The sequence below is a fragment of the Somniosus microcephalus genome, unplaced genomic scaffold, assembly GCF_052327205.1.
Source record: "Somniosus microcephalus isolate GS21.2 unplaced genomic scaffold, FLI_Smic_1.0 unresolved_chr3, whole genome shotgun sequence".
In the NCBI taxonomy this organism is placed as follows: Eukaryota; Metazoa; Chordata; class Chondrichthyes; order Squaliformes; family Somniosidae; genus Somniosus; species Somniosus microcephalus.
This window is the reverse complement of record NW_028225181.1, coordinates 69937031-69964718: the sequence shown is the minus strand read 5'-3', so window position 1 is coordinate 69964718 and position 27688 is coordinate 69937031. Positions and strand designations below refer to the sequence as shown.

Below are 27688 nucleotides of genomic sequence, written 5' to 3'. Positions count from 1 at the left end.
CTCCAACGCCAACATCTCTCTTTCCTGAGGGGCAGTGCCCAGAACTGAATAACATGTGGGACAATATTCACTACTCAAAAATATATTGTGACAGAGATTATCAAATTTTAAAAGAACCATTACCAAACCATAGCAAGAGGAAGTCTTACAAATTATATGTATCTATACATAACCTACTGCTCAGAACCAACAGGTTCCTACTCCTGGACTGCCGAGTACACAGACAGGAGTTTACACTGAATGTTTCACAGACTTTCAGATATAAATTGGAGCCCAGGCCTCTGGCACTGAGATCTGACAGATTGTTACCCTGACAACAGAGGAAATCACTCACCGACAATAACTGAAAACAGAAATAACAAAACCAACATCACATGTTCGGAGTTTAGTGAAGAACATTAACCCTGAACATTCAGCTAGCATTTCTATCCATGAAGCTGCGATTCCAATAACGGATTTTTACACCACCAGACCTGACACTGCGGGTTTACTGAATCCACCGTCAGTCCCAGCTGTACAGAACATTAAGCAGTGCCACATTTACAGAAATACATCAATACAATAGTCACATTGTTGGAGATTCACCCTGTGACCGCTGAAAATCAGATTGTCTTAAACCATCTAAATCTGTTAGTTCTCGAATTGTATGTATCCATGCACCTGGATCATGGGACCAACAAGAAACTTTTTTCTGACAGCACAAAATAATTTTACTAATAATCAGTAAAATATAAGATTTACGTATCATTTTATCAGTTTATACTTAAATGCTAATCATGTAATTCAACTACCATCGTGAAATTCAGAAATAGATTTACTGATAGAACATAACTCAGTAAATCCAGCGTCCAGTTCAGAATTGTAATTCACAACTGAGTGCCGTTTGTCACGGAGTGCAGCTTGGAACAGAAACATAGAAGATAGGAGCAGGAGTAGGCCATTCGGCCCCTCGAGCCTGCTCCGCCAATCAATGAGATCATGGCTGCTCATGCAAATTCAGTACCCGGTCCCTGCTTTCTCCCCATATCCCTTTAGCCTTAAGAAATATATCTAACTCCTATTTGAATATATTTAATGAATTGGCCTCTACTGCCTTCTGTGGTAGAGAATTCCACAGGTTCACCACTCTCTGGGTGAAGAAATTCCTCCTCATTTCTGTCCTAAATGGCTTACTCCGTATCCTTAGACTGTGACCCCTGGTTCTGGACTCCCCGACCATCGGGAACATCCTTCCTGCATCTAGTCTGTCTAGTCCTGTTAGAATTTTGTAAGTTTCAATGAGATCCCCTCATTCTTCTAAACTCCAGCGAGTACAAGCCCAATTGACCCAATCTCTCCTCATACGTCATTCCTGCCATCCCAGGTATCAGCCTGGTGAATCTTCGCTGCACTCCCTCCATGGCAAGAACTTCCTTCCTCAGATAAGGCGACCAAAGCTGCGCACAATACTCAAGGTGTGGTCTCACCAAGGCCCTGTACAACTGCAGCAAGACATCCTTGTTCCTGTACTCAAACCCTCTCACTACGAAGGCCAACATACCATTTGCCTTGTTAACTGACTGCTGCACCTGCATGCTTACCTTCAGCGACTGGTGCACAAGGACACCCAGGTCTCGTTGCACTTCCCCTTCTCCCAATCTATTGCCATTTAGATAATAATCTGCCTTCCTGTTTTTGCCACAAAGTGGACCACCTCACATTTATCCACGTTATATTGCATCTGCCATGTTTCTGCCCAATCACCCAACATGTCCAAATCATCCTGGAGTTTCTCGACATCCACCTCACAAGGGACCTACGCACGACTTCACCAAACTTTTTCTCTTCACATATCTATAGAAGCTTTTGCAGTCAGTTTTTATGTTCCCTGCAAGCTTACTCACATACTCTGTTGTCCGCCTCTTAATTAATCCCTTTGCTGAATCCTAAACTGCTCCCAATCCTCAGGTTTACTGCTTTTTCTGGCCAATTTTTATGTCCTCTCCTTGAATCTTACGCTATCCCTAATTTCCCTTGTTAGCCACGGTTGAGTCAACTTTTTTGTTTTATTTTTATGCCAAACAGGGATGAACAAATTCTGTAGTTCATCCATGCGGTCTTTGAATGCTTGCAATTGCCTATCCACCGTCAACCCTTTGAGTGACATTCCCCAATCAATCCTACCCAACTCGCGCCTCATACCATCGTAGTTTCCTTTATTTAAATTCAGGACCCTAGTCTCAGTCAACTACTTCACTCTCCATCTTAATGAAGAATTCTATCATATTATGATCACTCTGACCCAAGGGGCCTCGCACAAGATTGCTAATTAATCCTCTCATTACATAATACCCAGTCTAAGATGGCCTAATCTCTAGTTGCTTCCTCGACATATTGGTCCAGGAAACCATCCTGTATACACTCCAGGAATTCCTCCTCCACAGTATTGTTACTAATTTGGTTAGCCCAATCTATATGTAGATTAAAGTCACCCATGATAACTGCTGTGCCCTTATTGCACGCATCTCTAATTTACCGTTTAATGCCATCTCCAACCTCCGCATTACTGTTTGGGGTTCTGTATACCACTCCGCCTAACGTTTTCTGCCACTTGGTATTTCTCAATTCTACCCACACAGATTCCACATCATCAGAGCAAATATCCTTCCTTACAATTGTGTTAATCCCTCTTTAACCAGCAATGCTACCCCACCTCCTTTTTGCCTTTCTTTCCTGAATACTGAATACCCCTGGATGTTGAGTTCCCAGCCTTGGTCACCCTTGAGCCATGTTTCTGTAATCCCAATCATATATCTGTTTACCTCTATTTGCGCAGCTAATTCAGCCACTTTATTACGAATGCTCCTTGCATTAAGACACAAAGCCTTCAGGCTTGCTTTTTAATGCTCTTCGACCTTTTAGAATTATTATTTACTGTGGCCATATTTGATTTAAACCCTTGATTTCTCTGACTGCCACCTTTGTTTTTCTCCTTCCTGTCTTTTGCTTCTATCCTTGTTTCCCTTTCCTCTGTCTCCCTGCTCAGGTTCCCAACCCCCTGCCATTATAGTTTAAACCCTCCCCCAGAGCACTAGCAAACACTCCCCCTAGGACATCGGTCCCGGTCCTGCCCAGGTGCAAACTGTCAGTTTTGTACTGGTCCCACCTCCCCCAGAACTGGTTCCAATGTCCCAGGAATTTGAATCCCTCCCCCTTGCACCATTCCTCCAGCCACATATTCATCTGAAATATCCTTCTATTGCTACTCTGACTAGCACGTGGCACTGGTAGCAATCCGGAGATTACTACCTTGGAGGTCCTATTTTTAAATTTACCTCCTAACTCCCTATATTCATCTTTCAGGACCTCATCCTGTTTTTTTACCTATATCGTTGGTACCTATATGCACAACGACAACTGGCTGTTCACCCTCCCCTTCCAAAATGTTCTGCAGCCGCTCTGGAAACATCCTTGACCCTTGCACCAGGAGGCAACATACCATCCTGGAGTCACGTTTGTGGCCGCAGAAACGCCGATCTGTTCCCTACAATAGAATCCCCTAATACTATAGCTCTCCCACTCTTTCCTCCCGTCCTGTGCAGCAGAACCACCCATGGTGCCAGGAAGTTGGCTGCTGCTGTCTTCCCCCGATAAGCCATCCTCCCCAACAATATCCAAAGCGGTATATCGGTTTGAGAGGGGAACAGTCACAAGGGACCCCTGCACTACCTGCCTGCGCTTACTACTCTGCCTGGTGGTCACCCATTCTCTTCCTGCCTGTGCAGCCTTTACCTGCGATGTGACCAACTCCCTAAATGTGCTATCCACGACGTCCTCAGCATCGCGAATGCTCCAGTATGTATCCACTCGCAGCTCCAGCGCCACAATGCGGTCTGTCAGTAGCTGCAGCTGGATACACTTCCCGCACACATGGTCGTCGGGGACACAGGAAGTGTCCCTGATTTCCCACATAGTGCAGGAAGAGCATACCATGGCACAGAGCTCTCCTGTCATGCCTTACCCTTTAATTCATTCAAATTAAATTAAAAGTGAGGCAGGTATGGGGACCCAGGAGGTGGGGGAGCCTCAGCCTTTGCAATTGTCCAACAGGTTTGAGGTTCTTGCGGCCTGTATGGATGAAAGCGGTGGTTGCAGGGTGGATGAGCAAACTGACCGTGACACCGAGGTACAGGAAGCGATTCAAGCGGGGGGAGTTAATAGGAATATAGTGGTAATAAGGGATAGCATAGTCAGGGCGATAGATACAGTTCTCTGCGGCCAAGAGCGAGAGTCCAGATGGCTGTGTTGCCTGCCCGGTGCCAGGGTTCAGGATATCTATTCTGGGCTAGAGAGGAACTTGCAGTGGGAGGGGGAGGAGCCAATGGTCGTGGTCCATGTAGGTACCAACGACACAGTTAGAACTAGGAAAGCGGTTCTGCTGAGAGACTGAGCAGCTAGGGGCTAAATTAAAAAGCAGAACCTCAAGGGTAATAATGTCTGCATTGTTACCTGAGCCACGAGCAAATTGGCATAGGGTAAATCAAATTAGAGAGATGAATGTGTGGCTCAAAGACTGGTGTGGGAGAAATGGGTTTTGATTCCTGGGGCACTGGCACCACACTGGGGAAAGTGGGATCTGTGCTGGGACCAGTGTTCTGGCAAGTCATATAACTAGGGCGGTAGAGAGGGTTTTAAACTAAATAGTGGGGCAAGGGATCAAATTTGGGAAGATGTGGTAAATGAAAGAGTAGAGACAAGGCAATAGAGAAAGGTATTAATATGGGAAATGATAAATAGGCCGTGACAGGAAGGGACAGAGAGTACAAATCGAAGATTAAATCAACAGTTAAGGCTAGAGGTTACAAAAATAAAAGGACAAAACTAAAGGATCTGCATGTGAATGCACGTAGCATTCAAAACAAAACAGAGGAGCTGATAGTGCAAATAGGAATAAATAAGTATGATCTGATCGCCATTACAGAAACATGGCTGCAGGATGACAGATTGGGTCCTGAATATTGAAGAGTACGTGACATTTAGGAAGGACCGAAAGCTAGGAAAAGGTGGAGGGGTGGCTCTGTTAATTAATGATGGTATTAGCACAATAGAGAGGGATGACCCAAGTTCAGGAAACCAGGATGTAGAAGCGGTTTGGGTAGAGATGAGAAATGATAAAGGCAAGAAGTCACTTGTGGGAGTGGTGTACAGGCCCCCTAACAGTAACCACACGGTAGGATGGAGTATAAAGGAAGAAATAATGGGAGCTTGTCAGAAAGGTATGGCAATAATCATGGGGGATTTAATCTACATAGAGACCGGAAAAATCAGATGGGCAAAGGTAGCCTAAATGAGGAGTCCATAGAATGTTTTCAGGATAGTTTCTTACAACAGCACGTTCTGGAGCCAACCAGAGAGCAGGCTATACTAGACCTGGTATTGTGCAATGAGATAGGATTAAAGACCTCATAGTGAAGGTGCCCCTAGGTAGCAGCGATCATAATATGATTGAATTTTACCTTCAGTTTGAGGGAGAGAAGAGTGGGTCCAAGACTAGTATTTTAAACTTAAATAAGGGCAATTACAAGGGCATGAAAGCAGAGCTAGTTAAAGTGAACTGGCAAATTATGTTAAGGGATAGGTCAATAGAGATGCAGTGGCAGACATTTAAGGGGATATTTCAGAATACACAGAATATATACATTCCAACGAGAAAGAAAAATTCCAAGGGGAGGACCCACCATCCGTGGTTAACTAAAAAAATTAACGATAGTATGTAACTTAAAGAAAAAGCATATAATTGCGCAAAGATGGCTGGCAGGTCAGAAGATAGGACAGAATACAAAAAACAGCAAAGAGTGACTAAAAGATTAAAAAGGAGAAAAATTAGAGTACCAGAGATGGCAGCTGAATTGTACAGGTATTTTGTATCGGTCTTCACCATAGAGGATACAAGTAACATCCCAGAAATAGCTGTAAATCAGGAAATGGAAGGGAGGGAGGAACCAGTGTGTATCTGAGTCAATGGGACTCTCTGACCTTTCTCCCCAGTCCATCTCCGGGACCAGTGTGTATCTGAGTCAATGGGACTCTCTCTGACCTTTTCCCCCAATCGATCTCGGGAAGCTCTCCAGTTGGTGCTCACAATCCTGTGTTGGTTCACCTGCTGTCGTTCCTCAGTCTACAATCCCTGTTTACTCTCAGCTGTGGACCTTTCTCAATCACTCAGTCTTTCACCGGGAGATCTAATTATGGCAGGACTGAAATTAACAACATGAATAGTGTGAAGTAATGTAATGTAGACTTTTCTTCAGCTTAGTAAAAATAAAAGTTTGGGTCCGAGTGCTTCTGTCTGATGTTGTCCCTTTTCTTAGATTCCCGCCATGCCCGCCTGGGCTTCCAGCAAATCACCAAAGTTCTGGATAGAAATGTACAATTTCCCTGTGCTTTAGGCAAACCGAAGCTGGACCCATCCTCCCCGGGTTACACACTGTCTGATCTCACTGGGCCCATCCTCCCCGGGTTACACACTGTCTGATCTCACTGGGCCCATCCTCCCCGGGTTACACACTGTCTGATCACACTGGTCCCATCCTCTCCGGGTTACACAATCAGAGAAATTTACTGCACAGAAGGCTGCCATTCGGCCAATCTTGTCTGAGCCGGCTGACAAAGATCTATCCACCCTAATCGCACTTTCCAGCACTTGGTCCGTAGCCTGGTAGCTTACGGCACTTCAAGTGCATATCCAAGCAGTTTTTAAACGTGATGAGCTTCTCTGCCTCTACCACCCTTTCAGGCAACAAGTTCCAGACCTCCACCACCCTCTGGGTGTAAAAAACTCACCTCAAAACCCCTCTAATCCTTTGACCATCTGCTTTAAATCTATGCCCCCCTGATTATTGACCCTTCTGCTAAAGGAAATAGGTCTTTCCTATCCACTCTATCTAGGCCCCTAATAATTTGATACACCTCAATCGAGTCTCCCCTTGGCCTTCTCTGTTCCAAAGAAAACAACCCCAGCCTATCCAATCTTTCCACATAGCAAAAATTCCCCAGCCCAGGCAAAATCCCCGTAAGTCTCCTCTGCACCCTCTGTAATGCAATCACAGCCTTCGTGTAATGTGTTGACCAGAACTGCACGCAGTATTCTAGCTGCGGCCTAGCTATACAGTTCACGCATTACCTCCCAGCTCTTATATTCTGCGCCTCGGTTAGTAAAGACCTTTCTCCCCAGTCCATCCACTAGAGGGTGCAGAGCAGATGTAATTTTTTTCACCCAGAGGGTGGTGGGGGTCTGGAACTCACTGTCTGAAAGGATGGTCGAGGCAGAGACCCTCAGCACATTTAAAAAGTACTTGGGTGTACACTTGAAGAGCCGTAACCTACAGGGCTGTGGAGCAAGAGTCTGCAGGACGGGTTCATGGAATCCATTCGGGACAGTTTCCTGGAACAAAATGTCATGGAACCAACAATGTTACAACTTGTATTGTGTAATAAGACAGGGTTAATTAGCAATCTCATAGTAAAGCATCCTCTGGGGCAGAGTGATCATAATATGTTAGAACTTCACATTAATTTTGAGAGTGACTTGCCCAAGTCCGAAACTAGTGTCTTAAACTTAAATAAAGCCAATTACATAGGTATGAGGGGCGAGTTGGCTGAGATAGATTGGAAAAATAGATTTAAAAAAGGTATGGCGGTAGATAAGCAGTGGCTAGCATTTAAAGAAATATTTCATAATTCTCAACTAAAATACATTCCATTGAGAAACAAAAACTCCACGGGAAGTGATCCAACCATGGCTAACTAAAGAAGGTAAGGATAGCATTAGATTGAAAGAAGCTTATAATGTTGCAAAGAATAATAGTAAGCCTGAGGATTGAGAGTTTCAGAAACCAGCAAAGATTGACCATAAATTGATAAAAAAGGGAAAAAATGCAATGACAGAAAACTAGCAAGAAATCTAAAAGCAGATTGTAAGATTTGCTGCAAGTATGTAGGAAGGGAGTAGCAAAAGTAAACATTGGTCCCTTAGAGGCTGAGACAGGAGAAATTATTATGGGGAATAAGGAAATGGCAGAAACGTGAAACAAGTATTTTGTATCTGTTCACAGTAGAAGACACAAAAAGCAGACCAAAAATGGTGGGGAACCAAGGGTCTAATGAGGGTGAGGAACTTAACGTAATTCATATAAGTAGAGAAAAAGTACTAGAGAATCTAATAGGACTGAAAACCGACAAATCCCCTGGACCAGACGGCCTACATCCTAGGGTTGTAAAAGAGGTGGCTGAAGAGATAGTGGATACATTGGTTTTGATCTTCCAAAATTCCCAAGATTCTGGAATGGTCCCAGCGGATTGGAAGGTCGCAAATGTAACACCGCTATTCAAGAAAGGAGGGAAGAGAGAAAACAGGGAACTACAGGCCAGTTAGCCCGACATCAGTCATTCGGAAAACACTGGAATCCAGTGTTAAGGAAGTGGTATCAGGGCACTTAGAAAAATCATAACATGATTAGGCAGAGTCAACATGGTTTTATGAAAGGGAAATCGTGTTTGACAAATTTATTAGTTTTTTGATGGTTACTAGCAGGGAGATAAAGTGGAACCAGTGGATGTAGTATATTTGGATTTCCAAAAAGGCATTCGATAAGGTGTCACATAAAAGGTTATTGCACAAGATTAGGGCTCATGGGGTTGGGGTAATATAGTCGCATGGATCAAGGATTGGTTAACAGACAGAAAACAGAGAAGGGATAAACGGACCTTTTTCAGGCTGGCAGGCTGTAACTAGTGGGGTGCCACAAGGATCAGTGTTGGGGCCTCAGCTATTTACAATCTACATTAATGACCTGGATGAAGGGACAATGTGTAATGTATCCAAGTTTGCTGACGCTACAAATCTAGGCGGGACAGTAAGCTGTGAGAACACAGAGAGTCTGCAAAGGGATACAGATAGACTAAGTGAGTGGGCAGTAAGGTGGCAAATGGAGTGTAATGTAGGGGAATGAGAGGTAATCTCATTGAAATATACAAGATTCTGAAGGGGATTGACAGGGTACATGCTGCGAGGTTGTTTCCCCTGGCTGGAGTGTCTAGAACTAGGGGGCATAGTCTCACAACGTGGACCACTTTCCATACCTCGGGAGCCTACTGTCAACAAGGACAGACGTTGACGACGAAGTCCAACACCGCCTTTAGTGTGCCAGTGCAGCCTTCGGTCGCCTGAGGAAGTGTGTTTGAAGACCAAGACCTCAAACCCCACACTAAGCTCATGGTCTACAGAGCAGCAGCGATACCCGCCCTGCTGTATGCCTGAGAGACACGGACCATGTACAGCAGGCACCTCAAAGCACTGGAGAGGTACCACCAACGCTGCCTCCGCAAGATCCTGCAAATCCATTGGCAGGATAGGCGAATCAACATCGATGTTCTCGCTCAAGCCAGCATCGAAGCTTTGACCACGCTCGATCAGCTCCGATGGACGAGTCACATTGTCCGCATGCCCGATACGAGACTCCCAAAACAAGCGCTCTACTCGGAGCTCCGGCACGGCAAGAGAGCCCCAGGTGGGCAGAGGAAACACTTCAAGGACACACTCAAAGCCTCCTTGAAAAAGTGCAACATCCCCACCAAGACCTGGGAATCCCTGGCCCAAGACCGCACAAAGTGGAGGAGAAAAATCTGGGAAGGTGCCGAACACCGAGTCTCTTCCCACGCCCCTTCGCCCCAATGTTCCCAGAGATTGCCTGAGAGAGGCCGGCGCTGCTGTAAATGCCGGAGATTCTCTGATCCACACTCACCGCACCATCCGCCACTCCTCAGTCCCGCCGCCATTTTATCTCCTTCCTCAAAGCGGAGCCTCATCCGGGGACTGCGAGCAGCAACGAGCCCGCGCCTAAAGTCCCTCACTGAGTCCGTCTCTTCTATTGGCTGCGACTCGTAGATTGACAGCTGCGTTCACCAATCGCAGCCCGCAACGCCTCGGGGCCCCGCCCACTGTGTTAAAAGGCCGCCGCCAGCTCCGGGGTCACGTGGCCCCTGATCGGCCGTTCAACCGCCTCAGCGCGCGGGTGAGGTCATAGCCCCGCCCACCGGCGAGCCCTTGTTGCCCAAGGTGCCCAAGGTGCCGGCCGACTGCTGTCCCTTCTCCCCGGGCGGGCGGCGGCTGTCCTTCCCCCGGGGGCGGACTCCTCTCTAACTCTGTTCTCCAACTGCTCTTCCCCGCTCCGGGCTGCGGCTTTTATAGCAGCCGCCGGCCCCGCCCAGCCCAGCCGCGCCTTCTGATTGGCTGAAAACCCGGCAAATCTCGGCCTCTGATTGGCGCGTTTTTCAATCCGCTCCAACCTCGGACACCAACGAAAAAGGCGGCTTATAGAATAAGAGCTCGTCTGTGAATCAGACTCGTTATTGTTAAAGTGATGGCCCTCTGTGGGACTGAATATTAACCAGTTATTAAAATCATTGCATCTGTGGGACTGAATAATAATCATTATTCTTAAAATTATTGCATCTGTGGGATTGAATAATAATCGTTAAAATTATGGTATCTGGGACTGAATAATAATTAAAACTATGGCATTTGTGAGACTAAATAATAATCATTACTGCTAAAGATTGTCATCTATGGGACTGAATAATCATTTTAATTAAAATTATAGCGTCTGTGGGACTGAATAATCATTAAAATGGCATCTGTGAGACTGAATAATTCATTATTAAATTGTGAATTATGGCAAATTGATCCTTTAAAATTACTGGTCCCTGAATTGACAGATTTAATTTCATTTTAGCTTTTCAGTGACCCGCTTGTAAATGAGTGCTTTATACAAAACAGTGCAGTGACAATGCATCATTTTGTTATTATATATTTGTTAAATTTCAATCTATTTTAAAATTAACGATATACTGTATTACAAAAACACCATCAAAATCTGAACATACGACAAAAAAATGAAAGTGAGGGGTAAATAAAGGATGATAAAACATTTTTTAAAAGAGTTTCATTCTTTATGCTGTCCATATTTCAAATGTCATTAGTCAAATGAAAATAAATAGTCTCTTCTGGATCTCGTGAGTGGCTCTGAAAAGAGCCTTTGGGTTGAGTTTTTAAGGTGGGAGGAACGAGAGGCTTTATTTGCAGCTGATGTATTTGGTGACTGCTTTGGTCCCCTCCGAGACGGCGTGCTTGGCCAGTTCCCCGGGCAACAGGATGCGGATGCCGGTCTGGATCTCCCGGCCGGGAGGAGATGGTCTGGCGTTTGGGGTAATGGATCAGGCGGGAGGCCTCACAGGCGATGCGCTCGAAGATGTCGGTGATGAACGAGTTCATGACACTCAAGGCCTTGGAGGAGATGCCGGTGTCGGGTCGGGGTGGACCTGCTTCAGCACCTTGTAGATGCAGATGCTGTAACTCTGCTTCCTGGTCTTCCTGCGCTTCTTGTCGCCTTTGGCCTGCTTCTTGGTGGCTGCTTCTTGGTGGCCGCTTTCTTCGGCCCCTTTTTCGGGGCGATGCCCCTGGACACCGCTTCAGGCCTGGTGAATGGACGCGAGGGTTTGTGATGGAGAAAGTCTCCCGGACGTGCTATTTAATAGCCAGCCGTATGCAAATGAGGAATCAGAAAGTGAAGGATTCCTATTGGTGAACCAGCGCATAAGTATCTATTGTGAGTTAGGAACAAGGGGTGCCAACTGGCCAATCAGAAACACTCATGGTGTTGCAGCTGGTTTCAGGCACGTGGGGGAGAGTCTCCACATGGCTGCAGCTTGAAAAATATATTACAATAGGAAAATACTGCGGAATCTGAAATAACAACAGAAAATGCTGGAAACACTTGATGAAGGGTCCCAGACCTGAAACGTTAACTCTGTTTCTCTCTCCACGGAAGCTGCCTGGCCAGCTGAGTATTTCCAGCATTTTCTGTTGAAAAATGTATTTTTGGTACCATAAGTTGCCCTGTTAAATTGCAGACTGCTTGCCCGACATTGATCCAGCTGAATGTTGGGAAGACCGAAGCCATCATCTTCGGTCCCCGCCACTAACTGCGTCCCCACGTCACCGACTCCCTCCCTCTCCCTGGGCAGCTGGCTGAGCCAGACTGTTCGCAACCGTGGTGTCATATTTGAACCCCCACCCCCCCCTCAGATGAGCCTCCGACCACATATCCACGCCAGCACTAAGACCGCCTATTTCCGCCGCCGGTATATCACCCGACCCCTCCTCTGCCTCAGCTCATCTGCTGCTGAAACCCTCATCCATGCCTTTGTTACCTCTAGACTTGACTATTCCAACGCACTCCTGGCCGGCCTCCCACATTCCACCCTACGTAAACTTGAGGTAATCCAAAACTCTGCTGCCCGTGTCCGCACGTGCACCAAGTCCCGTTCAACCATTACCCCTTGTGCTCGCTGACCTACAGAGGCTCCCAGTTAAGCAACGCCTCAATTAAAAAAATCTCATCCTTGTTTTCAAATTCCTCCATGGACTCGCACCCCCCCTCCTCCCCCACACACACACAAAGCTAGGTGGGCGTGTGTGCTGTGAGGAGGATGCTGAGAAACTCCAGGATGATTTGGATAGGTTGGGCGATTGGGCAGATGCATGGCAGATGCAGTATAATGTGGATAAATGCGAGGTTATCCACTTTGGTGGCAAAAACAGGAAGGCAGATTATTATCTGAATGGCAATAGATTGGGAAAAGGGGAAGTGCAACGAGACCTGGGTGTCCTTGTGCACCAGTCGTTGAAGGTAAGCATGCAGGTGCAGCAGAGGGTTAAGAAGGCAAATGGTATGTTGGCCTTCATAGCGAGAGGATTCGAATACAGGAGCAACAATGTCATGCTGCAGTTGTACAGGGCCTTGGTGAAACCACACCTTGAGTATTGTGTGCAGTTTTGGTCGCCTTATCTGAGGAAGGATGTTCTTGCCATGGAGGGAGTGCAGCGAAGATTCACCAGACTGATACCTGGGATGGCAGGAATGACGTATGAGGAGAGATTGGGTCGATTGGGCTTATACTCACTGGAGTTTAGAAGAATGAGAGGGGATCTCATTGAAACTTATAAAATTCTAACAGGACTGGACAGACCAGATGCAGGAAGACTGTTCCTGATGGCGGGGAGTCCAGAACCAGGGGTCACCATCTACGGATAAGGGATAAGCCATTTAGGACTGAGATGAGGAGGAATTTCTTCACCCAGAGTGTGGTGAGCCTGTGGAATTCTCTACCACAGAAGGCAGTAGAGGCCAATTCATTAAGTATATTCCAGAAAGAGTTAGATATATTTCTTAAGGCTAAAGGGATCAAGGGATATGGGGAGAAGGCAGGGACAGGGTACTGAGCTTGGATGATCTGCCATGATCTCATTGAATGGCGGAGCAGGCTCGAGGGGCCAAATGGCCTACTCCTGCTCCTATCTTCTATGTTTCTATGTTTTTTCTATGTTTCTACCGTTATTTAATGGAATTAAATCCTCTCTACCTCTCTCTCTCCGCCTTTAAAACGCTCCTTAAAACCTCTGTCTTTCTGTCCTAATATCTCCCGATGTGGCTCGGTGTCAATGTTTGTCTGATTACTCTCCTGTGAAACGTCTTAGGACGTTTCACTACATTAAAGGCACTATATGAATGCAAGTTGTTGTTGGAATACCTAGACCAGGCAGATGGATCATGGAGACCTGGGATTATCGTTAGCAGCATGACTCGATATTTCATCCATAAACCACGCCTGAAATCAAATATAAAGAGGCACATTCTTTGACAAAGATACACATAAAACATACCATAGTCACGCTGAAGCAAAGATTCTGCTGCTTGAACAGATCTGGGAGGGTGGAGGGTGGGGGCTGTCCTATTGCACAGCGCTAGAAAGGTATCCATTATAGTGGTATGCTGCACAGTGCATAATTATGCTCTCAGAAGACACGTCACCATGCAGTAGTTGGGACAGGAAGGACAGTCAGGATCGACAGAGGCTGAGCTCACGGCTGGCTGCTCCACCAGACTGGCGGCAAGGAAGACAAGCCCAGCAACTTCTAATGGACAACCATTTCAATTAGACATTCAAAGGTCACTTCAGCACAAGCATTGCTGAACTCATGTTCCCAACGAAACTGATGCACCAAACCCATCCACACCATTATGCTCTACCCAACCCCGGCCATCAAACATATCAATCCCATTCATTTCCTGCTACAGAAATGGGCCCCAGTAAGAGTGAAAACGTGATTCCAATAAACAGTGCAGGATTCATTATGAATTAATGCCTCTTTATCCCACTGCTTCTCTGTGTCCAGCGACCTGATGGACGGGACTGAATGTTTACTTGGATACAGATGACTCTTTACCTCCTTCTGCTGGGCCATAAGATTGCCCTGTTAATGCCACATCTAACACAGCAGCGGCTGCCTGAGATTGCACTCTCTGGCTCAGTAGGATGGCAAGGATACAGCAGGACCCCGAGCAACAACTCCCTTCTCCAATATATCCAAGTTTGCTGATGATACAAAGCTGGGTGGGAATGTAAGTTGTGAGGAGGATGCAAAGAGGTGCCAAGGGGATATAGACAGGCTAAGTGAGTGGGCAAGAACATGGCAACTGGAATATAATGCAGAGAAATGTGAAGTTATCCACTTTGGTAGGAAAAATAGAAAAGCAGAGTATTTTTTAATTGGTGAGAGATTGGGAAATGTTGGTGTTCAGAGGGACCTGGGTGTCCTTGCACACAACTCACTCCAAGTTAACATGCAGGTACAATTAGGAAAGCAAATGGTATGTTGGCCTTTATTACAAGAGGATTTGAGTATAAGAGTAAAGACATCTTACTGCAATTACATAGGGCCTTGGTGAGACCACACCTGGAGTATTGTGTAGTTTTGGTCTCCTTACCTAAGGAAGGATATACTTGCCATAAAGGGAGTGCAACAAAGGTTCACCAGACTGGTTCCTGGGATGGGGAGATTGTCCTTTGAGGAGAGATTGAGTAGACTAGGCCTATATTCTCTAGAGTTTATTAGATTGAGAGGTGATCTCATTGAAACATACACAAGTCTGACAGGGCTTGACAGGGTAGATGCAGGGAGGATGTTTCCCCTGGCTGGGGAGTCTAGAACCAGGGGTAACAGTCTCAGAATAAGGGGTCGGCCATTTAGGACGGAGGTGAGAAATGTCTTCACTAGAGGGTTGTGAAACTTTGGAATTCTGTACCCCAGAGGGCTAAGGAGGCTGTCATTGAGTATATTCAAGGCAGAGAAATAGATGTTTTAATATTAAGGGCATCAGGGGATAGTTCAGGAAAGTGGAGATGAGGTGGCGGAGCAGGCTCGAAGGGCCAAATGGCCGACTCCTGTTCCTATTTCTTATGTTCTTATCTGTGCCTACTCCTGCCACGCCCCTCATTGTCAAATCTCGCAGTGAGGTTTACCAGAATTTTTACATTTCACAGACCTCTTGTCGATTGAATGGGTGGCTATTAAAGGAGCCTTTTTTCTTTGGTTCAGATCCATAATTTTAATTTAATCTTTTCAACCGCCGAATCCATAGAGTGTCCGCCCCTGGTGTTTCAGCGCGTACACCACGTCCAGGGCAGTGACCGTCCTGCGCTTCGCGTGTTCCGTGTAGGTGACCAAGTCTCTGATGATGTTCTCCAGGAAGACCTTCAGCACACCCCGGGTCTCTTCGTAGATGAGGCCGGAGATGCGCTTGACGCCGCCTCGCTGAGCCAGGCGGCGGATGGCAGGCTTGGTGATGCCCTGGATGTTGTCACGAAGGACTTTGCTGTGCCGCTTGACTCCGCCTTTCCCCAGCCCCTTACCCCCTTTCCCTCTGCTGAAACTGAAACTTAAGCTATTGCAAAAGAAATAACCCCAGTAATTGAATTGGGAATAAGAGTTTTCGGCGCCGCACACTCCTTTTATACAATGCTGGCGGACCTGGTTGGAAACCCATAAAATGGGCGGAGTCAGGATGAAAATGAGGACTCCCGGTTCCTTCTCAAGTAGCCGATATTGAACTGCACCCGTGGGGGAGATAAGCAAAATACTGCGAATGCTGTCAAACCTGAAATAAAAACAGAAAATGCACGGAATATACGCAGCAGGTTGGGCAGCACCTGTGGAGAGAGAGGGAAATAGAATCGATCTTCCTTGTGCCAGACCTTGTTTTGGACACAGTTTTGTCTCCTTCAGCTGTGCTTTATTGAAGTCCTTCCCAGTTTTTATCTCCAATTACATGTTTCGGTCCTTCCAGCAGACGACTTTTCCATTGTACCACTGCTTCCCTCCACCACCCCCCCCCCCCCCCAACCCCCCGCCTTTGTGGGGTGTTTCCAGTTCACCCGGGTTTTCACAAGTTAACGGGTGGGGGTGGGGAGATGCCTTCAGTTAGATGCAACCTGGATGAAGGCAGCCTAGACACCTCTTTCACAGAGTGCTGTAATCGCTGATAAGCACAAAGTTTTAATATAATAAAGACTGGGAGATGGCTACTCTCCGAGTCCTCCTGACCCTCAGACTTGAGCACCTACCAGCAATCAGTGAAATCCCAATTGTGATCTGAGGTGAAACCTTTGCTTTAGAAATTAACTCCAGGGGTTTCGGAATGCAAGGGCCACTGTATGTGCGTTGTCCATCAGCAGCTTTACCAGCACAAAAATTAATCAGAAGAGCAAATGACAGAATAAACAGCCACTTGCCAATATACAGACAAGACTACTAGGAATCATTCCTAATAGAAATGTTACTCCATCTCCCCATATTTCCAATTGCATGTGATTACTATGGTTTACAATGCTAATCAATCTTTGCTAGATAGGAAGGTCTATAAATGCAACATTAATATTTCCTGGTCTATTTCTCAGTAATTGTTTTCCATTGTTTCCCTAAACCTCTCTGTCTCTCCACCTCTCTTTCCTCCTTTAAGACACTCCTAAAACCTCCCTCTTTCATCCACCCTAATCTCTCCTTATGTGGCTCGCTGTCAAATGTTGCTTGTTAATCGCTCCTGTGAAGCACCGTGGGACGTTTTACTACATTGTTGTTGTTTTGTGCACCTCTTAAGTTAATATGCAGCATATTCCTTTCTTTCCTGTGAAATTGGAAGTGGTAGAGAGCCAGGAGCCAATGTCGGCCGACAAGAGCAGGGGTGATTTGTGAGCGGGACCTGGTGCGGGATAGGATACGGGCAGCAGAGTCTTGGATAAGCTGAAGTTTGCCGAGGATGAAGGAAGGGAGGCTGCCCAGGAGAGCATTGGAATAGCCGTGCCTGGGGGGCGACAAAGGCATGGATGCGACTTTCAGCAGCAAATGGTCTGAGGCAGGGGCGGAGGCAGGCGATGCCACAGGGGTGGAAGTAGGTGATATTCATGATGGAGAGTAAGGGGAGAAACACAGGGGGTAGATTTTCATCTTAGCACTCAGGCGTAAAACGGGTGTTGCAGATCAGCTGCCCTTTAAAGAAACCGCCCGATTTTCGTTCCGTTGAATTAATGTAGTGAAAATTGGATGACTTCTATAACAGGAAGCCTCGCCAGATTCAACCCCCAGACTGAGCCTTATGACATTTATGAACTAACAAAGCAGGTTCACTCCTAAGTTAGAAATGTCTTCCAAATCCATGGGAATCTTGAATTGTTTTTTTTATTGTTTTGAAAGCCTCTTGCATTAATATACAGCATTCCTTTCCTTTTAAATTGGAGGTGTTAGGGAGCCAGGAGCCAAAGTAGGTCAGCAAGAGCAGCGATGATTTGTGAGAGGGACCTGCTTTCAGCTGTGGCTCTGTGGGTAGCACCCTTGCCTCTTGAATCAGAAGGTTGTGGGTTCAGAGTCCCCACTCCAGAAACATCAGCACACAATCTAGGCTGACACTTCAGTGCAGTGCTGAGGGAGCGCTGCACTGTCGGAGGTGCAGTCTTTCGGATGAGACGTTAAACCGAGGCCCCGTCTGCTCTCTCAGGCAGATGTAAATAGATCCCAAGGGCCATGATTTCAAACAAGAGCAGGGGAGTTATACCCGGTGTCCTGGCCAATATTTATTCCTCAATCAACATAACAAAAACAGGTTATCTGGTCTTTATCACATTACCGATTTGTGGGAGCTTGCTGTGCGCAAATTGGCTGCTGCATTTCCTACACTGCAACAGTAACTACACTTCAAAATTATTTCATTAGCTGCAAAGAGCTTTGGGACATCCTGAGGTCATGAAAGGCGCTATATAAATGCAAGTCTTTCTTTAATTAATCACATGTTTTTTTAACTTGTCACAAACAAGGCTTTTCGTTAGGCCTGTTATACCGAACGCTCAACCATTCCGTCCAGGGAGATCAAGACTGCCGTGCTTCTTCAGCCTGGGGAGAACTGGACAAACAGGCCAGGTTGCTTTCTTCAGTGCCCAGGGGTAGTGCTTGGCAGGGCAAAAGCTCCAGTGGCAGAAATTGGAATAAAAAGCATATCCTTCCATTGTACTGGTTTGTGACCAAATTTTAACCTTGTCTTATGTAGTCATGAAAATCTACAATGAATCTAAAAATGCAAAATTGGACAATTTCCCCAGTCTCCTTTACGTTCTAAACGTTGGTAATTTTAGCAAAGATGGCTATAAAACGGAGGATAGGAGTTAATGGAAGTTTCATGGACTGGCAGAAAATGGGAAGTGGTGTCCTACAGGGACCGCCGTTGTTCACCTTATAGATATATATATATAAATGATTTAGACTCAGAAATCGGAGACCTAGAGTCGAAATTTGTTGATTGGCACATAGGAACAGGAGGAGGCCATTCAGCCCCTCGAGCCTGTTCCACCATTCAATGAGATCATGGCTGATCTGTATCTCAACCCCCTCTACCAACCTTGTTCCCGTGGCCCTAAATAACTTTGCCTAACAAAAATCGACCAATTTGATGCCAAATTGGGGTGAGGTTGGGGGGGGCAGAGCTAATAATGTGGGGAGCTGCACCAAAACACAGGAAGATATAAACAGGCTTGCAGAATGGGCAGATAAATGGCAAATGAAATTCACTATAGCTAAGTGTGAGGTGGTTCATTTTGGTAAGTGGAATAAGGAGGCCACTTATTCCTGGGAATACAGATACAGTACATAAATTGCTAACTGAAGCAACACACCTTGATAAGGTCATAAAGAGTACAAATAAATTACTGAGGTTCATTGCTGGAGAAATTGAATAAAAAAGCAGAGATGCCAATTTATATAGAACCTTGGTTAGACCACCACTGGAGTACTGTGTACTGCTCTTGTATCCATATTACAAAAAGGATACTGAAGCATTGGAAAAACTGCAGGAAAGACTTACAAGAATGTTTCCAGAATCGAGAGCACGGGAACTATCAGCAGGCTGGGGTTCTTTTCTCCAGAGAAGTGATGACTACGAGGAGACCCGATCAAGGTCTTTCAAATTAGGAAGGGGTTCTATGGGGTGGATGTGGAGAAATTGTTTCCACTTGTGGGTCCAGAACAAGTGGGCTTAAACATAAGAGAGCCACTAACAGATCAAATAAGGAATTCAGGAGGATTATTTTGACACAGAAAGAGGGGTGAGAATGTGGAACTGGCTGCCACATGGAACGGTTGAAGCAGAGAGCACTGGTGCATTTAAGGTGAGGCTTGATGCATACATGAGGGAGAAGGGATTAAAGAAGGAAAGACTTGCATTTATATAGCACCTTTCATGACCACCAGACATCTCAAAGCGCTTTACAGCCAATGAAGTACTTTTGGAGTGTCGTCACTGTTGTAATATGGCAGCCAATTTGCCTACAGCAAGCTGCCACAAACAGCAACGTGATAACGACCAGATAATCTGTTTTTGTTATGATGGCTGAGGGATAAGTATTGGTCCCAGGACACCAGAGAGAACTTCCCCTGCTCTGCTTCGAAATAGTGCCATGGGATCTTTTACATCCACCTAAGAGGGCAGACAGGACCTTGGTTTTAACGTCTTATCTGAAAGACGGCACCTCCGACAGTGTCGCACTCCCTCAGCACTGCACTGCAGTGTCAGCCTAGTTTTTTGTGCTCAAGTCTCTGGAGTGGGACTTGAACCCACAACCTTCTGACTCAGAGGCGAGTGTGCTGCCCACTGAGCCACAGCTGACACTGTAGTACAGTGCAGAATAGAGGGCTAGGGTGGGAAGGGGCAATTCGAGTGGTAGGAGGTTTGTGTGCAGTATAAACATCGGCATCGAGCTGTTGGGCCAAATGGTCTGTTTCTGTGCTGTAGATTCTATATTGACCATTGAACCAGATCTCGGTCTCTGCCTCTGGTCTTAGTATGGCCTCAGTTGTCCACCGATATAAAAGTCCTTTTGCATTAATAACAAAACAATTTGTTGCTGGAAAAAGAAACAAAGAAAGACTTGCATTACTACTACTTTGGTCTGATGGGTAAAGCTTATGATGGGATGTCTAGTTTGGCCATCCATCCGATGGCCTCCTGAGATGCCGAGCGGAGAAATGAGGTGCCTCCCACAACAGATCTTTAGTGGGCATGTGTGATGTGTTCCATGGTCTGGGACTCATGGCCACAGTCGCACATCGGGTCGTCCCTCATCTTCCACTTGTGGAGCGGCTGGCCGCAGCGTCCATGTCCTGTGCGGATTGGGTTGAGTGCTGTCCGCGGTCTTTGAGCGAGGTCAAAGCCAGGGCCCTCTGCTGTTGAGTCAGTGATGAGGTGTCGGTTCTTTATGTTGCATGCATCCCACGAATCTGTCCATCTGGATAGTGGGTCGATACCAGCTGCATCAAAAGTGGCTGCTGTTTCCCAGAATGGCCGGTGCAACTTTCAGCGCCTTCGTGGTGGGTTTATCCAGTCTTTGTGAATGGGAAGCTCGATGTTGCTCATGATTTCTTCCATCTCATGGAGCACGGTGGCATCGTGGTGAATGGCAGGCGGGGCAATGTGGGACTGCACCGGGAGCAAGTTCAGCTGGAGTGGACTTAAGCATCCCTGACACCATCCTCAGCACCTTTCACCACCTCAGGATGTCTCAAAGCGCTGTACAGCCAATGAAGTATTTTGAAGTGCAGTCGCTGTTGTAATGTCGGAAACACGATTTTCACATGACTGCATATAGTGATATTTCAAGCACCAGGCAGAATGGAGATGATTTGGAAATACCTGCATCAATCATGCCTGGAGAGCACACAGCTGTAAATGACTGGGATTAATTTAAGCATATCATTTCTATTTTGGAACTATCCTCCACTCACGGCATTTCATTGGAGAAATAAACTCTCTATTATCGGGAGACTTTGCTGTAGTTTCGGTCATGAGTTATGTTTCCTGTAGTTTGTTAAATAGACTTTGTTTGCTGTATGCTGAGTAATAGGCTGTTTAATCCTGTTGTGACGTGTTTTAAAATATGGTTCAATCTTTATTTATTATTCATTCATGGGATGTGGGCGTCACTGATAAGGTCGGCATTTATTGCCCATCCCTAATTGCCCTTGAGCTGCCTTCTTGAACTGTGACGTGATGATAATCCCGTTGAATGTCAAGGGGAGGTGGCTAGACTCTCTCTTGTTGGAAATGGTCATTGCCTGAAACTTGTGAGTTGCGAATGTTACTAGCCACTTATCAGCCGAAGCCTGAATGCTGTCCAGGTCTTCCTGCATGCGGGCAAGGACTGCTTCATTGCCTGAGGAGTAATTGGTGTAAGACAAGCCCGAATTCAAAGTTTGAAGAGCGCAACCAGATCGGATGCACCCGCCCAGGGAGGGGGAGGGGGGTATTGAAAGTTTGAAGAATGCAGCCAAATTTGATGCACCTGCCCATTGAGGGGAGGTGGGTGTTGGGTTGTAGGTTTGAAGAATGTTGTCCCATTGCATGTCAAGGGGAGGTGGCTAGGCTCTCTCTCTTGTTGGAGCTGGTCATTGTCTGGCACTTGTCAATTATCAGCCCAATCCTGAATGTTGTCCGGGTCTTGCTGCAGGCGGGCAGGGACTGCTTCGTTATCTGAGGAGTAATCGGTGTACTCTTTTGATTGGGTACTTAAACAAAATGTCTGTAAATTAATAAAACTTTAAATAAAACTTAACAAATTAAATTAAAATTTGACTGTCCGGGTTGATAATGCACTCCAGTCCCCACGGCACCCACCGGTCGTGGAATGGAGTAATCGGTGTGAGGCAAACCCAAATTCAAAGTTTAGTTCGCATGGTTAATGTAATGGATGCACCGCCTCGGGTGAAAGAGGGGTTGTAGGTTTGAAGAATGCAACCAAAAGGGATGCACCCACCTCGGGAGAGGGAGGGGTTGAAGGTTTGAAGAATGCAACCAAAAGGGATGCACCCGCCTTGGGAGAGGGAGGGGTTGAAGGTTTGAAGAATGCAACCAAAAGGGATGCACCTGCCTCAGGAGAGGGAGGGGTTGAAGGTTTGAAGAATGCAACCAAAAGGAATGCACCCACCTAGGGAGAGGGAGTGGTTGAAGGTTTGAAGAATGCAACCAAAAGGAATGCACCCGCCTAGGGAGAGGGAAGGGTTGAAGGTTTGAAGAATGCAACAAAATGGGATGCAGCCGCCTCGGGAGAGGGAGGGGTTGAAGGTTTGAAGAATGCAACCAAATCTTTTCACGCTCACACTCACACAGAAAGAGTCGCAGGTGGCGCTCGGCCACGCGCCAGGTCCCGGTGGAGGAGTTGCCTCTGGACCGTCCGCCTTAAGCTTACAAAAGGCGTGGCCGCCGCCGCCGCTCGGCAGCTGGACTCGGCGCGGTGAGGAGCGCGGAGCAGCCGGAGGAGGGGGGGAGGCGCTGAGCGGAGCAGCTGGACTCGGCGCGGTGAGGAGCGCGGAGCAGCCGTAGGAGGAGGGGGGGAGGCGCTGAGCGGAGCAGCTGGACTCGGCGCGGTGAGGAGCGCGGAGCAGCCGTAGGAGGAGGGGGGGAGGCGCTGAGCGGAGCAGCTGGACTCGGCGCGGTGAGGAGCGCGGAGCAGCCGGAGGAGGGGGGGAGGCGCTGAGCGGAGCAGCTGCACTCGGCGCGGTGAGGAGCGCGGAGCAGCCGGAGGAGGGGGGGAGGCGCTGACTGAGCGACAAAATAAAATGGCTTCGGGCGACCAGACCAAAGGCCCGACCCAAGGCCGCAATGCCAGGAAGAGGAGGAGCCCAGCCCAAGGCACGGCCGGCGGGCGGGCCCACGATGTCGGGCCACATCCTGCAGGCGGTGGCGGCTTCCAGGGAGCGGCGCGGCCTGTCGTTGGCCGCCGTCAAGCAGGCGCTGTCGGCCGCCGGCTACGACATGCCGCGCATCAACTGGCGGGTGAAGCAGGCGGTGCGGAGCCTGGTGACCGAGGCCTCGCTGGTGCGGACGGCCAGCAAGAACAAGCCGAGGGGGCGGAGGAGGAAGGAGGCCGGGGCCGGTGATCCTGCTGCTGCTGCCGCCCGCCGGAGAAAGGCCGAGAAGAGGGCGGGCAGGGTCCGCCAGGGGGCGAGGCCCGCCGGGCGTCCCGGGGGCCCCAGGTCCCCTCCAGGGGCAGGAAGCCCGGGAGCTGCCGAGACCAGAAGGCGGCAGCAGCCCCACGGGCGGCGGCCAAGACTGAAAACCCAAAACAGAAATACTACCCGTGTGAACCGAAACAAAAGGCTCTTTTCAGAGCCACCACACCCTTCCGATGAAAGAGGTTGTTCCAGAATTATACAATAAATATCTTTATTTTTAAATCATTGCTGCGGCCGTTGTTTCTGTTCAACTTTCCCGATTGACATTTTGAAGATAAACCCGAGAATCTTCGAATGATCCTGGCGGTTGTCCTCCAGCTCTCGGGAGCCTTTGCAACCAGCTGCAGCCGTCGTGAAGCATCTTGCAGACTAGAATGAGTTGGAGAAAAAATAGTCACAGAAATGATTGGTATTCATTGGATTAAGAGTTGGAATTGTGTTGGTGTTTCTGCTCCATACGATCATCCATGTCGCCCTACTTTATTTCATGTTTCCAGCGTATTCTGCAGTGAGTGTCTCACTTCCTGACTCAAAGCCTTTCCACCATCTACAAGGCACAAGTCAGGAGTGTGATGGAATACTCTCCAGTGTGGACCATCGACAAGATGCACTGCAGCAACTCGCCAAGGCTTCTTCGGCAGCACCTCCCAGACCCGCGACCTCTTCCACCTAGAAGTACAAGGGTGGCAGGCGCATGGGAACACCACCACCTCCAAGTTCCCCTCCAAGTCACACACCATCCTGACTTAGAAATATATCACCGATCCTTCATCGTCGCTGGGTCAAAATCCTGGAACGCCCTCCCTAACAGCACTGTGGGAGTACCTTCACCACACGGCCTGCAGCGGTTCAACAAGGCGGCTCACCACCTCCTTCTCAAGGGCGATTAAGGATGGGCAATAAATGCTGGCCTTGCCAGCGATGCCTACATCCTGAGAATCTTTTTAAATACCAAATAAATTGCCTCAGGTTCAGCATTTGTGTACTATGCCATAAGGGTTTTAGTAAATAGCTAATATTGCAGTGGCCTTTCTTAAACAGAAGCGATTAAGCGCATATATTTTTTTCTTAGACAATCTCTTTTGTAGTTTCTGGGAGCCATCTAATTTGTATATTATGGGGAGTTCCAGAATTGTGGCTCGAATGAAATGTATTTCGCATAAGACATTTACTGTGGACGTGTCACATGAGAGTGAGATTTTATATATATATAGCTTTGGGATTTTGCTCCAGCAAATTAAGGTTTCCCCATTCCTTGCGTGGCAGCGGCTTCTGGCAAAAAAAACTTGATAGGTGACTGTGATTTGTGCAGACTGCACATGTGGTATATCAAGGATCAGCCAATTGGAATAGACAATTTGGCATCCTTCATTATGATAAAGCTGCGTATATAAAGGAGGGGTTGCAGGCTCCATTTTAATGTTGCTTTGTGTTTTTATTAACCAGTCACCGTGGAGAACACTCCAGCACGGTGGCATAGTGGTTAGCACTGTTGCCTCACAGCGCCAGGGACCCGGGTTCGAATCTGGCCTCGGGTGACTGTGTGGAGTTTGCACATTCTCCCCGTGTTTGCGTGGGTTTCCTCCGGGTGCTCCGGTTTCCTCCCACAGTCCAAAGATGTGCGGGTTAGGTTGATTGGCTATGATAAATTGACCCTTAGTGTTAGGGGGATTAAATACGTGGGGATAGGGTGGAATATGTGTTGGCGTAGGGGTTACGGGGATCGGGTGGGATATGTGTCGGTGCAGGCTCGATGGGCCGAAATGGCCTCTATCTGCACTGTGGGGTCTCTGTGATTCTGTGAGAAGGAATTGAAGGGCTTGCCATGCCGACTGCTGCTGCTGTTTCCACCAGTTCCACCACAGCCGCTGCCAAGGGCGCCGTCTCCAAGAAGGGCTCGAAGAAAACCGCCATTAAAATGACCAGGAGAAGGGACAGGAAGTACAGGAGGAGCAGGAAGGAGAGTTCCAGCATCTACATCTACAAGGTGCTGAAGCAGGTCCACCCCGACCCAACACCGGCATCTCCTCCAAGGCCATGAGTGTCATGAACTCGTTCATCACCGACATCTTCAAGTGCATCGCCTGCGAGGCTTCCCGCCTGATCCATTGCACCAAACACCAGGCCATCTCCTCCCGGGCGGGAGATCCAGACCGCTGTCTGCCTCCTGCTGCCCGGGGAACTGGCCAAGCACGCCATCTCAGAGGGGACCAAGGCAGTCACCAAATACACCAGCTCCAAGTAGAGTCCCCCTCCCAAAATAAAACCTGCAATTAAATCACCAAACAGCTCTTTTAAGAGCCACTTCGCAAAGCCTTAAAATGAAGCTATTAAACAAAACCGAGACCCCTGAACAAATACTTCTGTTAGGCTGTATGTTAATGCAATGAATTGCCAAATTAATCGTCCGGTTCATCCATCTACATGTGGTGCGTTCTATTTATGAAAGCTGTTTTAATTCGCATTTCTTACTTTTGAGTATAAGTCCCTGAAGAGATTGGAGAATTCACGGGGAAGGGGGCAATGGGCGCTCAATAACTCTGAGAACAAGGATTTCGGTTGAAACCAAGGCTCTTCCCTGCCAGTTGAAGAATTTACTCTTGATATTGAAACCCAGGAGTACAGCGAAGATCAATGTTGCCGGACCGCCAATATTGTGGAAAAAAGCGGGTAAAATGGGAGGTAGCTCAAGCATTAATGTTCATTGATGCCACATTTCGGTTTAGGAAGACCTTTGTTTTGTACAGGGAAGGGGAGAACTTGGAGACAAGAAATCATTGAGACTGCGACTTGGAGTAGGAGATAAGACGGACACATTTCCCCAGATCAAGAAATCTGCACAGCTCACATTTACAAATGACATTTAAGGTCGAAACACGTCCCAAGATGCTTCACGGGGGAAAGAGATGAAGAGACGCTCAAGTCTTTACAGAGAGCTGAGCTAAAGATACATGAAAAAAACATAAGATTCAGAAGAACTTAATAATAATAATAATCAACTTTATTGTCATTGTTAGTGCACAAGTGCAGTACAATGAAATTTAGGCTTGCGGCTCCCGAGAGTGTACACTTAGATTAAGACATTTAACATTCAACATTCATTTGACTTGTAATACATAAACATAATAAAGTGCATTGGCAGATGTGCAGGCTTTAGAGTTTATTTGTGGAGTTCAGTAGGATGACAGCCCTGGGAAAGAAGCTGTTTCTAAATCTGGTTGTTCGGGTGCGAATGCATCTGTAGCGTCTCCCAGATGGCAGGAGGGCGAACAGACTGTGGCTGGGGTGCGTGGGGTCTTTGATGATGGTCAGTGACCTCCGTAAAGAGCGAGAGAGAATGTCTCTGGGGATATATAATCGCTCTGAGGTGATACACGCTTAGGAAAGAAGGCGACTTTGTTTTGTGTTTTGTTGGCAGGCATTTTTCAGGAGACGAGACCTTTGGCTCTGCAGCGTCTGGTTCGCCTGGTTAAATAGCGCCGGCTGCTGGAAACTCTTCATCCCCCCAACACACACTCAGATAGAGAGAGAGAGAGAACAGGTCCCAGCCCCAAGCCATGGCCGACACTCTCCCTGCCAGGAACACCAGGAGGAAGACCAGGACTGCGCCCACGGCCAGGAGACCCAGCGCCACCGTGTCCCAGCAGATCCTGGAGGCGGTGGCGGCCACCAAGGAGTGCCGGGGGCTCTCGGGCCACGGCTACGACGTGGCCAGAAACAACTGGCGGGTCCACCAGGCGGCCCGGAGCCTGGTGACCAAAGGCTCACTGCTGCAGCCCACCGGCACTGGCGCCTCTGGCTTCTTCAGGCTCAGCAAGAGGTGGGGCGACCGGGAGGAGGAGGAGAAACCCAAGAGGGAGCCCGCCTACGCCGTCAGGGAGCGGAGGAGGATGAAGCAAGGTGCGGTCAGGAAAGCGGCGCCCAGGAGCAGAAGCTCGCCCAGGAAGACCCAGAAACAGGGCGCCGCCAGGAAGGGGGCCGAGGAGGGCCACCGCCCGCAAACCCAAGGGCAGGAAGGCGGCCAGGGCCAAAGGGAAAGGCAAACGCCAGCGTGCAAAGCCGAGCAAGCTGGCCAAACAACCGGAGCAGGAAGCGGTCCAAACCCCCGCTCAGGAGGAGACCTCCCTGTCGGAGAAAGAAAGCCAAGTTTGCTCAGAGCAAGAGGACAACTCCTAAAGGGGAGACCAATCAGAGGATGAATACCTTCAACTTCAAACGGCTCTTTTCAGAGCCACAAAAAACATTCACAAAGAGCCGGAC

The 27688-nt window shown here is 47.7% G+C and overlaps 3 protein-coding genes across 3 annotated transcripts in view; 1 reads left to right on the top strand and 2 right to left on the bottom strand.

Annotated features, from left to right (window-relative positions):
* The window catches only part of LOC147091916 (uncharacterized), a 49253-nt gene extending 39158 nt beyond the window's left edge, over positions 1-10095 (bottom strand). Inside the window, exon 1 of the mRNA XM_085976935.1 lies at positions 9783-10095. The gene's annotated coding sequence lies outside the window, so the exon portion shown is untranslated. The remainder of the gene's footprint in view (positions 1-9782) is intronic.
* LOC147091914 (uncharacterized) overlaps positions 1-27688 on the bottom strand; it is a 106749-nt gene that overhangs the window by 56239 nt on the left and 22822 nt on the right. The window lies entirely within an intron of this gene.
* The window catches only part of LOC147091915 (uncharacterized), a 290506-nt gene that overhangs the window by 252061 nt on the left and 10757 nt on the right, over positions 1-27688 (top strand). The gene's annotated exons all lie outside the window — the stretch shown is intronic.